This window comes from Phasianus colchicus, chromosome 5, assembly GCF_987193195.1.
Source record: "Phasianus colchicus chromosome 5, bPhaCol1.hap1.1, whole genome shotgun sequence".
Classification (NCBI taxonomy): Eukaryota; Metazoa; Chordata; class Aves; order Galliformes; family Phasianidae; genus Phasianus; species Phasianus colchicus.
The window spans coordinates 21,553,836-21,570,230 of record NC_143440.1 but is presented as its reverse complement, the minus strand read 5'-3'; the positions used below and the strand labels follow the sequence as shown (position 1 = coordinate 21,570,230).

Below are 16,395 nucleotides of genomic sequence, written 5' to 3'. Positions count from 1 at the left end.
CACTCTTCCTCCCCTGAACCTTAACTGCAGATATTTGTATGGCTAACAATTCAGAAAGTCAAGAGAATGTGAAAACTATTGATCTGTAGCCCCTCAGCATTGCTGTAATGCTTCTTCCTTTGTTCAGCCAAGGAGTACCAGTCAGTGAACATTAAATCTCTCTATTGTCCCAAAAGCTCATCTATATGGAGTGTATATAAGCCTAGTTAATTTTTACTGTGTCCCTGCTATGTATGTATTTATTGGTCTTCAGTTAAAATTCAGTTTATTAAACACACAGATTTTGTGTACTCATCCTTAACAATCGTGTCCTATGATGTGTTACACAGTATCTGACAAGCTGATTTTTACTGCTTTCATTTATTTACATGCCTTAATATATGCAGAGAATAAGTATATTAACAATGGGAAATTACACTGGTGAAAAATCAAATGGGATCTTCAATGCAGAAGTTTTCAAAAGGTACTATCCCCACATCTTGATATACCCAAAAAGCACAAAATATCATTTAATTAGGAAAGCTTTTTTTTAGGAGTTTGTATGATTTCGTTGATTGAATAGTAGGTTAGGTTTCAAATATCTCTGGGAAATACCTTCCCTTTTGTTGCTTGTAAACTCTGTCTAGCTTTCTGGCACTCATTAATTAAAACCATCCAGAGATTGCACTACTACAATTCATAAATTGCTTCCCTGCTTAACCAGGTTTGGCAGCTACTAGAAAACAGGCTGATCTACACTCACATAACTCAGTGAGAGCTTTGCCTCTGTATAATCTACAGCTGGCAGAAAATGAGAGTCTAAATCACTCAGTTCTGAAAAGTATAGAAACTGCTTTTATCTAGGAGAACTTATGAAAATATGTGTGTATGGGAACTGTTGAGACACCGCCTGAACCACTGATTGATCACCTGAGGAAAGGACTGAGTCAGCTGTGGGAGCACAGGTGAAGGCAATTCACCTGCATGATCGGAAGGAGTGGAGCCTGGCTGCACCTCTTCTAGACCCCATTTAAGGGCTGACTGCCACTGGGGAAGGTTCTCTTTGTGGAGATTCCTCTTCTGTGGAGTCCTTTCTGCAAACCTAGATCTTCAGGTACAGGTGAGCATTCCTTTCCTGTTCATTTTTTTGTCCCATTTTTACCATGATGATCTTTCTTGATGTAACACCAACTGTAACAATGTGTGACAGAAGAATTTGTTGATATAGGAAGTTTTGCCTCCCAGATTTAGACAAATTGATTGCAAATTGTCATATATTTGATTTCCGCATAAAATTCTCCAGACCTATTTTATCTTATCATATAGAAGAAATAAGTTAATAAGTTGTTTGTTTGTTTGTTTAATAATGAGGATACACTAGTGTTTAGGGGGAAAAAAAAAGTATGAATAGCTTACAAGCAATTTACTGTAAACGAAAGACAAGAATAACTTGCTAATGGCTGTTAGTTTCAGTTCTAAGATGTGCTTCAAATATTTTCTTGGTGCATTTTTCTGCCTATAAAATAGGTAGTCTGAAAATGTTGTAATTTGTGCTTGCTGTTGCTTTTGTGATAAATCTAACCTTGATGTCATAGAAAGCAAATTAGGTGTCAGACTTTACACTAGGTAAAGAAACTACAACTCTTCAGGGTAAATAGGGGAAGAAGGTGAAACTAAATGTGATGACATTGAGATCTATTTATCTGCAACATACTAAATAGAATTTGAACTTAGCCACCCTTACTCTTAATGAGAAACAGGATACTTAGAGGATTGGCATTTCAGTCTCTGATTCACTGGTTAAATTGTGTCAAGTGGACTAGCCTTGGAAAGGCCATTCTGACTGAAAGAAGGAGAAGATAAGAATGTTCTTTTAATGTAGTTTGAGGTCTTGATGGTAAAAGGTAACTTATATTTTTGGTGAAAGCTTTTTGTTTTCCTCTGAGTCAGTGATATTGATCTGATATCAGTACTAAATATCTCTACTGGAAAAAAAAAAATATATATATATATGTATATATACTTACTATTCTGTTTTTATGTGATAAATACTTAATTTTGGTCTATTTTAAGATGAATGGTCTTAACTTATTTTTGTGGCAATCACTGTTCTCCAGCAATGTTATATGTAAGTAAATTCATAGCAGTCAATGCTTGTTCTGTTTTTTCTCTTCCTTCCTAACAGCTAAATAATCAGCTTTGTTCTGTATTTTGTGGAAAAGTTCAAGCCTTTCAAATTAAATGAAAGGACATAGAGCTTCAAGCATAATGAAAAACTGAGAATTGAGGCATGTCCTGGAGTTTGGAACAGCAGAAGAAGAGAGAGATTCAAACCAGAAGTGCTTTCAACCTGATAGCAATTAACACAGACATGTTTAGGGGAAAAAAAAAAAAAAACTTTTCTTTGAATGGCCATAGATACTGACCTGTGTTTTCACAGCTAGGTACTACAGTCCAAAACAGGGCTATTTCTTCATGCAAGACTATGTAGGCAGTTCTCATTGCTAGCAGGCAAAGGGAATGCTCAACTAAGTAATTCTTTAATATTCTTTCTATTTATGAATGTAAACTATGAAGCTTCTGTTCTGTTCAGTATTTTTTCTTTTAACAAAGAGAACTCTAGGAATTTGTCTTAAAGAAACCTCAGAATCAAAGTCAATAACCCTCAAGAAACAAATGGGGAGAGGAGAGTTTAGTAGAAATTCCTTTGATATTTCACAAAAAGTCCTAAAGATTGTGACATGAGAAGAACAGACCATTGGATCTTTGGAATGATCTGAGAAATCAAACATAAAGGAGCTAAACAGGACAAGGTAGTCCTCACTGGCATTATTCATTGCCTCCCCGCAGCTGAGAATGCTGTATGTAATGAATTTGATATATTTTGTGAGGAAAACTAATGCCTTCATGTTTAAATTTGCTGTGTCAAATTCTTTCTTCATAAAAAAAACTGGTAGAAAAGCTCACCTCTTCAGTGTGTCAGGATGCAAGCTGTTCAGTGTGTCTCTCTTCTCTCCCTCTCTCTAGAGCTACTGTTTTGTTCATCTGCCACTTCTGTTCTTCATTGTTATTACTCTATTATTATTTCATTTATTTCTTACCTATTGGACTACTCATCCTGAATTTCTCAAGTCATGTTATGACAGGTGACAGAAAACTTTTCTTCTGGTACTGAAATCTGGGATATTTATTCTTTATAAGGTTGAACGTTCTGGTATCTTCCTGAATGTTCTGTTTGCTGTCCTTTTCTAGGCTCCTATACTGTAATTTTTAACACTTGTTTTGGTAGGAATTTTGCTTTGGCTGCATTGGAGTGGAACATGGTGGAAAAGTTGATCCCAATAAATGGCGCTCAGTAACATTTGTTTATATAATTCCCTTGGCACACAACTTTGGTTTATATCTGATGTATGGTATTAATCTTTATTGTGAAGATCCTGATCAATAACAATAACCAGACTTGCATATTACCAGATGAACTGCCTGGACTAATCAATATGGTTACTAAAAGAGCAAAGTGAAACTGATTTATATACACAAGGTGCCTGACTACAGATAGAACTCCCCAAGGCATATAAAGCTATATCAAAGTAGCTGGAGAATAAAGTTATTCTTGTGGAGGTGTGTGAAGGTTGCGTGATTTTATGAAGCATGACTTTATGGCCTTGGAGCAAAAACACACTGAAAGGCATTTACATGAAGGGTATAATTAAACTTAATTGTAAGCATAAAATAAAACAACATTATGATTAGGATGATATTTTATGTTGGGTTTGTCTGTCTTGCCTTGCCATTCTGTTTGCTTGCACTGTGTAAAACTTTAAAGTTTTGCTAGATATAGCTGCTTTTTATTTTTAAACCTCTCTGGTGTTGAAGATTAAGATGAATCACAGTGAAACCACAGGACCAACTACGTTGCTAGAGGTAAAAATTCAGAAGAACATGTATGCAGGTAAATAAAAGAGAGCTGCACCTTGAGACACAGGTGCTGAGAATGCTTCCTGCTGCTCTGTAAAGCATCAGACTGTCTGCCAAATATCAGCCTTTGGGAAGGAATTCCCTCTGGTAGAACAGTCCTGTGTTCTTCCTGCTTAGGAACAGATGGCAAAGAGGCAGCTCACATCACCAGACAGACCTGGATATAATGTTTTTCTCTGGAATGAAGATTACTTTAATCCAGTAAAATGTTCTTTTCAGCCGTACAGATATTTGAACTGATTTAAGTCAAATATTGTTTTGGGGGCAATACCTACATTTTATTCTGTACAGACAAAGCTGATTTTATATGACATAAAATGTAGTTGCTGACATAAGTGAATTGAAACTAAGTTGAGAATATACTTCTAATATGCTAAAGCAGTACTTTATACTGGCCAAATAGGCTATTATATACTGTCATTACATATATATAGTGTGGCACCAAAGTAATGCCTTCTATTTAATTCTGTAGAAATTACAGTTGATACAGAGAGGACAATAATGCTATAATATAGAACAAGTTCTCAGCTGCAAAACACTACTTTTCAACACAGTTAACACCATTAGCTGTACATTTTCACCACGAACAAGAGCCTGCATGTCATACCCATAAAAAACTGCATCAGTGGAGCTGACCTGCTGTCACACTGCTGAAATGTGCCACACACTGCCTCACTGTGTTCACATCCACTGTTTGGTTTCCATAAGTGTTCAACAAGCATCCATGAATGTCACCGGGTGCAATTTTTTCTGCATGGAGGAATTAGGTGGTACACCTTTTCTTCATATGCACTCCCACATCAGACACTGTTTTGTCTGACTGCATTGCTGCTGCACTCTGTCACACAATAACAGTGTAACAGAGTATTGGTGGGAATGTTCAACCTCTTCTGCAATACTACCTCTGACATCATTAGCCAACATAATAAATTAGGAGGTATTGCTTTCAGAACAGCCTATGTATTATTTCCAATACTTTTCTAACATTATTATATTATGACACTGTCTATAATGAGAAGAGTTGTATGAGCAAGGGATGCTCAACATTATTCAGACTTACGCCAAAATGAGGGTACTAGTACCTTTATTTAATCTTCTTGATGTATATCTGTGATTTTTCTTTCTGTGCTGATTACAAGACTACTTGACTACTTCACAGTTATTAATTCCTTCTGATGCTTAAGGAATACAGTGAGCCTCTGATCAATACTCAGAAATACACTACATCATAATGCAAATGGCAGCACACTCATTAAGATGTTAAATAACCAATCAGCACAAAAATGCTCAATTTCTCTGAACACTGCAGTCAGAAATGGCTTTATTCAGCATGACGTCATGCTTAAAAGCAGTATTTTCTAAAAGTGAGTAGACCATTTGTTTATCTTCACAGCTTGTATTTCTTGATCATTATTCCTATTTTACAAGCAAACAAGCTGCGGCACGTAGATGAAAGATTAAGAAGTTTAGGAATTAGTACTTTTTTTCCACTAGTGGCAGATCTGAAAGCTAGTATAATCCTTTACTGAAGCAAAATGTTAAATTTAAAATAAACAAGATGAACAGTAAGTGAATTCACAGTAAGTGAATTTCAATCTATTATAGTGCAAAAAGAAAAAAAAAAAGTGAAAAATGAGTCTCATACAACAAATGAAGTTGATCTATGTTAGCACAAATCAAATTCAAGCTGCGCATAAAATGTGTGTATCTGACTTGCTCACAAATGGAAATCAACAGTATTCACTTGCTTAAATAAAAATTATAATTAACAAGATTAACAAAGAAAAAGTGCATATTGGGCTTAGGAATTTGTGTTGAAGTAATGATGACACCATTGTAGTACATGCCATACTCTATTGTGTCACAGTCAGGCTATCAGTTTCTACTAGGTGAAGATCCTCTTCCATATTAATTCAAGATCAATTAGTAGTTTTCACCTTTCCTGAACAGGAAGATTTTCTTCCTTGCTTTTTTTATTTTTTTTCTGTAATAGCATCAGAATTCATTTTGTCTAATAGTGTTTCACAAAGAGTGCCACTAGAAGTGTTTTCCAATGATCCTTCCACTGTCCCAATTAACAAACTGATGAAACTCAAATAACAGATGAAGATTAGTAAGAAAATCTGAATAAGATATAAGTATTGCAAATGTCTGTAGTTCTATTGCTCTTCTTATTTTCTATTTCATTTTAATTAAAATCAGCGTGAGAAATGTTTTAAAAGTTGAAGAGTAAAATCTGATTTTCAAAGGATTTGATCTGGTGGGAGGGAAGTGTAAGCATAATCTACTATTACACATCTTATTTGAACTTGCATGTGTGTTGGTTAATGTGGTAGAGAAGTAATATTAAACTGAATAGGACCAGATACCAGCCTCTGGTTGCTATCATGACCAGTTGCCAGCTGGATTTAACTCCATTCTCCACCATTCTCTGGGCCTGGCCTTTAGCCAGTTCTTTACCTAGTGAAGCGTGTACCTGTCCAAGTCATGGGCAGCCAGCTTCTCCAGGAGAATGCTGAAGGAGACAGTCAAAGGCCTTGTTGAAGTCTAGGTAGGCTGCATCAGCAGCCTTTCTCTCATCCACCAGGCAGGTCACCTGGTCATAGAAGGTTGGTCAAGCAGGATCTGCCTTTCATGAACCCATGGTTCAGATCCTCCAATTGTCCTGTACATGCTATGTGAGCGCTCTCAAGATGATCTGTTCCACAAAATTTCCTGGCACTGAGGTCAGGCTGATAGTCTTATGTGACATGATGAATGTGAGCCAGCACTGTGCCTAGGTGACCGAGAAGGCCAGCAGCATCCTGCTTTGTATCAGAAATAGCATAGCCAGCAGAATCAGGGAAGTGATTGTGCCCTGTACCTGGCTCTGGACACACCTCTATTACTGCAATCAGTTTTGGGCCACTCAGTACAAGAAAGTCACTGAGGCCTTGGAGTGTGTCCAGAGAAGTGCAACAAAGCTGGTGATGGGTCTGAAGCACAAGTCTTATGAGGCAACTGGGATTGTTTATTTCAGAGAGGAGGAGGCTCAGGGAACACCTTATCGTTCTCTACAACTCCCTGAAAAGAGGTTGTGGCAAGCTTGGGGTCAGCCTCTTCTCCCACGTAACTAGTGATAGGAGGAGAGGGAGTGGCCTCAGGTTGTGCCAGGGAAGGTTCTGGTTGAATATTAGGAAAAACTTTTTCCATTGGAATGGACTGCCAAGGTTGATGATTGAGTCACTGTCTCTGGAAGTGTTCAAGAAACGTGTAGATGTATTGCTAAGGAACATGGTTTATTGGGCAATATTTGGTAGGTGGAGAGTTGGATTGGGTGATCTTAGTGGTCTTTTTCAACCTTTATGATTCTGTTATTCTGTGAAGGACTGACAGAATTCAGAAGAGCTTTTTGTTGTCCATAATAGTTAAGTTTGTTTGAAGAAAAAAAAGTTAAATTCCTTCACTTCATAGTGAGTTTATAAAACCATTAATGTGTGTATGCACAGTGCCACACTGAGAATGCCAGTTACTTCTAGTGCCCTGCAGAAGAAAAGGACAAATTGACTGTCATTATTGTTTCATTTTCTACTAAAAGAGGCTACATGTTCCCTAGTCATTTCCTAGTCATGACTATGAATTTAGTGTATATAAGAAATTACTCTGAACATGATAATTAAACAACTATGCTCACCCTTATACTTCTATATGCATATCCATATTACTTATAATAAGTTCTCAAATTAATCTAAAAGCCTATCGTTAGGTTAAATAATCTGGAACTTTGTAGCTTAAAGATTTTGACCTGTTACTCTTGTGACAACTGCAATAAAAGTCTTCATGCGTTAGCACCTCTGCTTTCTTCATTTTCTCAGAAAAGCTTCACTGAAGTTGAAATTTGGCATTCACCTTCTTCCTTCTTCTGAAGCAGTTTAGTTCCTATGCAAGGAACTGCGATATTTTGTGAATGCTTGTCTTTGTAAGTGGGAGAACGCATTTTTTGAAGGTAGCGTGTATCAGGGGTAGTATGTACAGACTTTGTCCAGCTGTTATTAGGAAGTTTAAACTGTCAGTTAGAGCCCAGAACTCCCAGTGAAAACAGCTAGAGGTTTGTGCAGTGAGGGAGAATCAGAATGTTGAGTTGAGTTCAGCAATGCATCTGAGAAAGGAGGGTGCTTCCATAGATCTGTTTTCTCTGGAAGTAGGTAGTATAAAGAGGAGAGTTGTAAAGAGCTGAGTAGTCCAGATGCCCTGAATTATGTTGTAACTTGTTTGTTTTTTTAATACTCCTTGAGTTTCTTTCCAAAAGAAATGAGTATGTATTCACAATACATTTTGTTGTTTTACCTTGTTTTTATTTATATAATTTAAAAGGTGAATTAACTAATCTTCTGTTTTTCTCCTCCCTCAATTCTGTAGAGATTTTTTTTTTTTTTTTTTTTTTGTCTCCTTTGATGTACTCTTACTCTCCTCACTCTGAATTTAATCAATTCTTCTATATTCATTTGGTCTTGCAGTTCTGTCCTTGCAGGCTTCAGTAGCCTCATCATATATGGTTCTGATAAAGGACTTGTGGAAAAACATGGTAATCATTCTTTGTGAAGGAAGTGAAGGAAACAATTCTGCCAAAGTCTTATTGATTTCATTCGCACCAAACCATGTTTTTTTTCCTTCATTTTGCTGACTTTCCCTGTCCTTTTCTGACCCCAATAGGTATTGTGTTTAACTGACACTGTCATTCTGTCTTCTATATCTGTGTTCTAGTTAGTAATTAGTCATTCTTCTTTGTCCCCTAGTCCTGAGATGGTGATTCAATAGCTCATTTTTCTTAAGTTGATTCTGTCCCTACTTCTTGTTCACGTTTGAGGTTGCGTACTGAAACAGATTACTGATCTGTTTTAAAATTAATCTGCCTTTATGAGGAGGCTTGTTGTTGATGTGGGAGTTATAACTTGATTCCCTTGAGGTCTGTTGAGCAAGTGGAATTACATCAGCACAACCAAATGACTGTTCAGGGGATGGAAACAGTGTCTGGGGACACAGGAGGCAGGAGCTCCCTGAGAAAAGCACTGCTGCAAAGAGAAATGGCTGTGGAACAATGATCTATTTGCTTTGTCATTTACCCCAGCTCTTTTACTTTGTGATTGCACTTATGCAACTTTCTGTAAGTTAAGGGCTCTTTCAGCTCATTTAAGTGATCTCTACCATTCAGTAGTAACCAGTTTTTTTGTTCTGTTATGAAGAAAAAACTATAATTATTGACATCCTCACTTTGAAGGAGCTGAACTGTTTCTAGCAATTATGTTTTCTAGGAAGTGTAAAAATTGGAGTAAGTAATAACAGTCCCTCTTATTTCCCAGACTTGCAGGGCCTGAGCTACTCCTCACTGAAAGCTTTCTTGTTAAATCTTTGTATGACCTCCAAGAGATTTATGGCTCATAGCTAGAGAAAATATTACTTTTCCAGTACCTTTGATGGTCACAGACACCACTTTTCAGTGAAGAAGTGTCATCTGCTTTTCTCTTTTCTTTTTGAATCCCACCAATCCTAGGAGAAATGCAACGTGCAGTATTGATTTTACTAGGAGATTTATGGCAGGAGTGTGAAGCTATGCACGAAGCTCATTAAGCAGTTAGATAACTAGGCACAAGAAAACATAAGATGGAAGTATAGGAAGTATAATCCAGAACCTCAGGGCAAAGATGGCACCTTCTACTTAGTATTTGATCCCAGTTGATCTTTGTAGGCTTTTTTTACTGAAGAAGGTGCACATTTCATGAAATCGTGGCAAACCAGTGTTGCCACAGGAGGAGTTGGCTTCAGTTCCACTGTAAGCATTATGGCTTGTCAGGCTTTTTATTTTTGGTGGGGATGATATAAAATGTAGAAAGTATGTTTTTAAGCTGGCTTTCCAGTGAGAACTTATGATTCTGCTCCTTTCACATAAATTCTGGATAAACAAGACAGCACTTTCTTCTCTTGTAATTATTATTTTTTTTTAATTTTCGTTACTTACAGTAGCATGAATAGATGATTTCCTGACCTTCTGTTTCCTTTATAGTCATATATGGATAGACAGTTTTTCTATTTTTATTTTAATTATTCTGTGTTTCCTTTAAAGAATGTCCATTATTCTTACTTTAAGACCTGTGATTGCTCTTAAGACTTTGCAAATCTACCTCAGTGGAAAAGAAGCATATCAGTAATGACCATTAGATCCAGTGCTGTAGTTTTTCTCACTAACACAATACATGGGCTGCTGTAGAGGCTTTTTGTCTTTTGTCTTTCTCCTCTGCTTGTGCCATGATTTTAGCTGTTTAATGGTTACTTTGCTATTGAACTCCACAGGGGAACATATTCCCAAACATTTCTCTAGCCTCGTATCGAGAAATCTAAGAGCTCTTCTCCCCATGTTCCCAGCAGGAGCTTCCTTCTTTTTATGTTTCAGCTACTGCACACACATACTTACGTTTGACTTCTTTGGCAAAAGCCAAGCTAATGAACTATCACAGAGTGCGGATAATAGCAGTGCAACCTCATCCCCTTTCCCTATATAATTTTTCTTATCTACTTGCAAAATCTTTCTGTACTGTGTGATTAATTTTGCTAATCTTAGACTTTAAATTAATCATTAATTACTGTATTTCGCTATTATTCTGAGTGTTTAAGAACTGCATGGTCTTCTACTGTCAATGTTTCTACATGGGTGTACTTGAATATTGCTAAAAGACATTATTGGGTAAACAACCGCTAAAAATTTACTTCACACACAGGTCATTCTGTAGAGTATTTTTGTCTTGGGGAATAACTGTTATGTTTCATTAAACACTGTATTGTTTCCTGAGACTTCGCATATTTGGGAAGCAACGTGTCAAACCAACTGAGGAATATGAGACCTAAAATGCATGCTTAAATTCTTTCTCAGCATCTCACTGGAGCTGATCCCAAACTGGCTCTATCTCAAATGTTCTTGCTGTTATTGCTTACCAGAGTAAATGATTCCCACCAGAAATTTTAAACTGATTCCAATGCTGTAAGACATCCCTCAGTATAAGAGTGTGGGTTTTGAATGCGGAAATAAAATGAGGTATATTCACTGATTCTTTCTGAGTTTGTAGCAAGGTAAAATTTGATACTTTCATTATGTAATTATGATGAGATCCATTACATGACTGGTGAAATCATGAAGTATCTGCTTTTATCTTTCTAGAGAATATGAGGGATGATTTTTCTTTTCTAATGTTTATATCAGTGTGTTCAGTCACATAATTTATTCAGATAATGAATTTGACATAGTAATTCTGTATGTACAGCACATATGATGCGGTCAGATAAAACTTCGAGGGTTCAGGAGAAAAGCTTAAGTAAATCAGATTAAGCCCTAGATCAAATCATTTCCTGTAAGGCCTTTGCTACTTCAACACATACTTCATCTTTGGAGGGCAGTTGATGTGATAGGATGAGAGGAAAGAATGTCAAGTTGCACCAGAGAAAGTTTAGATTGGGTATCAGAAATAATTTCTTCATGGAGGGTATGAAAAAACACTGGAACAGGCTGTCTGGGAAAGTTGTGGAGTCCCTTCCCTAGAGATATTTAAGAGATGTGTGGATGTGGCTGACATTAATGGATATGTTTCCATGTTAGGATTTGGTAAGTCAGGCTGGCAGTTGGCGTTCACAACCTTGAGATCTTTTCCAACCTATATTGTTTGTACAATTACCTGATTGTATGATTCCATTAAACAATTTCTGTGAGCTCCAGGACACTCACAGAAGTTTTGCTGCACTTATGTGAGTAATAAGAAATCTGATAATGTGAGGTTCCAAATATTCTTATGTTGTTTCAACTTACAAGGCTTTTAAGTGATCGGTGATATCTAAAATTCAGACTTGTATCTTAGTGCTGCTTTCTTTTTTTTTTTTTTTTTTTTTTTTTTGTCGGGAAGTTCAGCTCTTTGGCACAATATATACATAAGAGGAAAGATTAGATGCATTTTGAAGCCAAGACATAAGAAAATGATTTTTAGATAAGCTTACCATATTCATTTCATTCATCTTTGTCATAGTGCCTATTACACCCTCAGTTCATAAAGTGCTTGGACCCGCACTTAACTCATAAGTTAATCAGTAGTGCCGCTCTATTCATTACTCTCACAATGTAGTGAAATGGTCATGAGGCAGCTACAGCCTCAAAGGAAAATGATGATATAGAAAAAGATCATAAAAGGAATTTTTTTTTTTTTAATGTTTGTTTTCTTATGAGTAAAAGAAAAAATATACCTACTATCATAACTACTGAATTTGGTATGGGTTGCTTAACGGCATCCTGTTCTAATGTATATCTTCAAAAAGTGTAGGGTTTGCGGAACTGAGAAGATGGTGTTCAGAGTTGTTTGGACAATGTTTGAGAGCATCAAGTGACCAAAGGTGAACATCTAGAACTGGATTCTAATGGGAAAGACTACAAGTGCAAGAAAACAGAATATACTTCTGTACTGTTTCTTAAAGAGACTTATGATAATCTAGATTTAGACTTTTGGAATTTTGAAATTTTAACAGCTTGCTTTAGTGATATATGCAGCGTAGATGAAAGTATTTGCTGCAAGTATTGTTGCAGCAAAAATATATGGTGCACATGAGTATTTAAAATGACAGTGGTGCATACAAGGAACTTGTCAATTTGTAGAAATCTGAACAATATCACTTCTTGCATGATATTCAGAGAACTGTGTTAAAACTAAACAAGGCTAATCCTAATGAAACATGACCTCTCCACTATGCCACACCACTGTAAACTGCAACTGACTGTTTGCTGAACTGGTGACATTTTGTAATTCAATTTAATGGATTCCAGCACTTGCTCAAGCAGCTGTTGAAACCTCCCATTGATTGCCCCGTGTCATCTTTTTATCTGCCTGCTTTGCATTTCAGCTATTATTTCTTCATTCTGCCTCTTCTGATCAGGTGGATGACTAGCAAATGTCCTCTATCAAAATCCCAACATTGCATGTTGGGATCTCTGCATCTCAGGTTCACATTATACTCTTTTCTTGTCTAATAACTAAATCACACTTTACGGATGAAATGTGTTATTTACTTTCCTGTTTTGTTTTTTTTTTTTTTCCAGACTTGGTCTACTCTTTGCTCCTCACTGAATTTTGATTCTTTACTGCAGTTTTGTGTGATGGTTGAAACTTGTTCTCTTTTTTTCACCAAAGACATTCTTGACAAAAGAGAGTTTAAGTTCCTCCTCTCAGCTTCCAAGAAAACTAAAATGACTGTTTGTTTTTTAATTTTTTAACCTTTTTAGATGTTATGCACTCTTGAATATGCCAGTAAAGCTGTCCGTGCTTATGTTTGTCTTTAAAATTAATATCATATACTTATTTCACTGGAGTATTGATTATGAATGAATGAATTAATTAATTAATGCTTAGGAAAAAAAAAAATCTTCCTTTGTAGTGCTCATTTGGAAAGTTATGTAATAGTTAGAACATTAAATTCATTTAATTTCCTGGATTTAAGCCCCAGATTGTAAGGGTTATGGAGTTCCTTTTTTGTTTCATTTTTCACACATGGTACTTCATGTTGTGTCATACCTATGTTAGTTCATTTCTCTGTTCTTCTACAAAATTACATTATTGTGTATACATGTATCTAAAAATATATAAAATATTATATCTATATATCAAGAAATATAAAAATATATAATATTGAATTGCATATGAACCACTTCAATTCTTAATTATTAAATAACCCTCTTGAAAACTGTAGATTATTTTCCTTTTGACCTTGTCTGCAGTTTGGAAGCAAGGAGTGAAAATAAGCTTTTTGTAAGCTAGGTGTATTTCCTGAGTCAGAGTCTTAAGTGAGCCAAACATAACGAGGATTGCTTATAAATACTTTTTCTGAAATACCATGAAATATTTAAATCTAAGTCCCTGCTTGCTTTTTTAGTTCATGCTTTTTACTAAAGGGGAAAAAATACCATACAAATACTGTATGTTTGTCATAGCCTCAAACACAGCTATGTCTACGGAAGATAATTTTTTTCTTTTTTTTAAGAATGCAGAATACAGTTGTGGTAGCAAATACCAAAGGACAGTTGAATCCAGCCATAATTGTTAGTAGAGTTTCTAAACTGATGGAATCTGAATTTCAACAGGTTCCTGAAGTTGAAGTCATCATTCCTATTCTGATAACCATCATAGGTTACTTAAATATCATAAGTAAAAAATAATTAGTAAATCAGTTTCATTGCCATACTAAAATCCACTTCAGTTTTGTGCATTAACAAGAGTCTAGCCTCGCAATGTAAATAAATCTCATATGTAAGTAAAAAATGACTTTATTAAGTACTTGTAAGACTAGGACTCAGGAATGGCATCCTCCTTGTGTTATAGCAAAATACTCTGTTTTATTTATAGCTTATTTATGCTTTTAGCTTGCCATAATTTCAAATGATTCCATTACCAACACCACAAGAATTAAGAAGTAGGACAATTTAACAGCTAAAGTGGCTTCTCAGAAAATTATACAAGTTACTGTCATCATTCACAATTTGTATGGCACCATTATATTTAATATAAGATGACTAACATCATTAAGGCTGAAATATTAGCCCATAGGAGGGGCAGCCAACAGAGGCTGTAGTTCTATGCCCAAATGTTGCTCTATCATTTCTATTTGTCAGGCAAGAAAAGATTGCTCCAGAACTGAGGAAGAACATTTACTTCTCTTTACAAATATAGACAGCCCCAGATGCTGTGAGGCTATGAAACAAAAGAATAGAAGAGGCAGGAGGTTTGTAATATGTCTCCAAACAACATTAGAATTATTTGAGTTTAGGAAATGAAATTGGTAAAATATTAATAGACTTTCAACGAATAACATTTGTAATACTGTAGTAAGAATTACTCTACACATCTCTTATGTTCTTTTACAAATACTGGAAACAGTGTTTGCAGACTTTAACTAAATCTTCACTACTCCACTGAGAGTTAACTTCTTTAACCCTGTTGTAATGAAAGCCATGCAGTACAAAGTTATATAAAATACTCTATGCCTTTTGTTATAATTAGAGACTGCTTCCTAATCTTCTGTGAAGATTGTAAGGTTGAAAAGTTGAAAATGGGAAAAAAAAAAATAAAAGCATCCTTTTTTCTATATTTATATTGAAGTGTTTTAATAATTGTTTATGTAATCATTTATCACTGAGATACATTTCTGTCCTGATCAAAATAATTTCATTATGAAGTCACAAGGTCTAAAATGTAATAAACATTTTATAAGATATGAGGGGGAAAAAAAATAAATTCCAACTGAACTTTTATCCTTTAGCTGTAGAGTTTGCTATTCCAAAACAGCTCCTTGTAGAGATGTAGAGCAGGTTTATAGGAGGAATCTAACTCTTTGGTTTTGACATTTTCACATGCTGTTGTTACCTTTGTTGGAAAAATATGTCTGATATTTCATTTTTATTTAAAAGTCTACTTTTGAGTTTTTTTTTCTCAGTTTCCTGTTATTTGGGAAGCAAACAGTGGAAAAAAAATGAGTGGTTTTATTTAATATAACATCTGCCAAAGAAGGCACTGATTTATGGAAATGGTGATATAAAATCAACTGTAAAGGAAGCCACTGACAGCCTAGACATAGGCATCTGATTTTCAAAATTTTGACCCTGGTTACTTCTGTGGCAATGAAAAATGTTAGTCCATAGGGACTGAGAGTTCTTGGTCTTCTACATTTATTTTTTTCTAGAAGCGCTACATTAAACAAGTATTGTACAAAAGATTTTTGTTAATGGAAAAATATAGTTGAGGAGAAAATAGGTGTTTTAAAAATAGCATGAGGAAATGCTGTGCAAGTGGTAGTTTAATTCCTAAGACTTTTTGCTCTGTTTTTATTATTCTTTGTAGTTAAGTATTAATGGAGTCAGTGCCACTTAAGCAAAGACATTTGTATCATCTCACTAGCCTATATGGAATTAAGGAATAATGAACTTCATCTCTCTAAGTAAGCAGCAGATGACAATGCAGAGCGACACAGAAATCATTGAATTTGCGGTCAGTGTTTGTGTGATACTTGCTAATTTACATGGGCATTTTCAAGCGATTTGGTGGCTGGGATTCCTTGGAGGCAGTTCACTCAGGCGCTGAAACTCAATCAATGTTTAAATGGTTTTACTCTTCGAGTGACTTAAAAAAGACCAAAGTAAGTAGATGTTTTCATAATTAATACAGTAAATGCAAATCATGCAGTGATAATATATTTTTCAAAAGAAGATAAAACAGCATTCTCATTTGGCTGGACATCTTGCACTGTGTTTGTTAGTACTGTGAAGAAATGTAAAACGCAGATTGTTTGATTAAGACAAGCAATTACTCACTGATCTGGATGTCTCTACTCTTTCTTCAGTTGATAATACATCTGTTGTGGAGGAAATACAGTGATCTGGAA

The 16,395-nt window shown here is 35.6% G+C and overlaps 1 protein-coding gene across 2 annotated transcripts in view; it reads left to right on the top strand.

Annotated features, from left to right (window-relative positions):
- LRRC4C (leucine rich repeat containing 4C) overlaps positions 1-16,395 on the top strand; it is a 97,747-nt gene that overhangs the window by 43,321 nt on the left and 38,031 nt on the right. The window contains exon 5 of one of the 2 annotated variants that reach the window (XM_090140813.1): positions 844-1,099. The exons of the other annotated variant lie outside the window; for it this stretch is intronic. The gene's annotated coding sequence lies outside the window, so the exon portion shown is untranslated. The remainder of the gene's footprint in view (positions 1-843; positions 1,100-16,395) is intronic. 2 annotated transcript variants of the gene reach the window in all.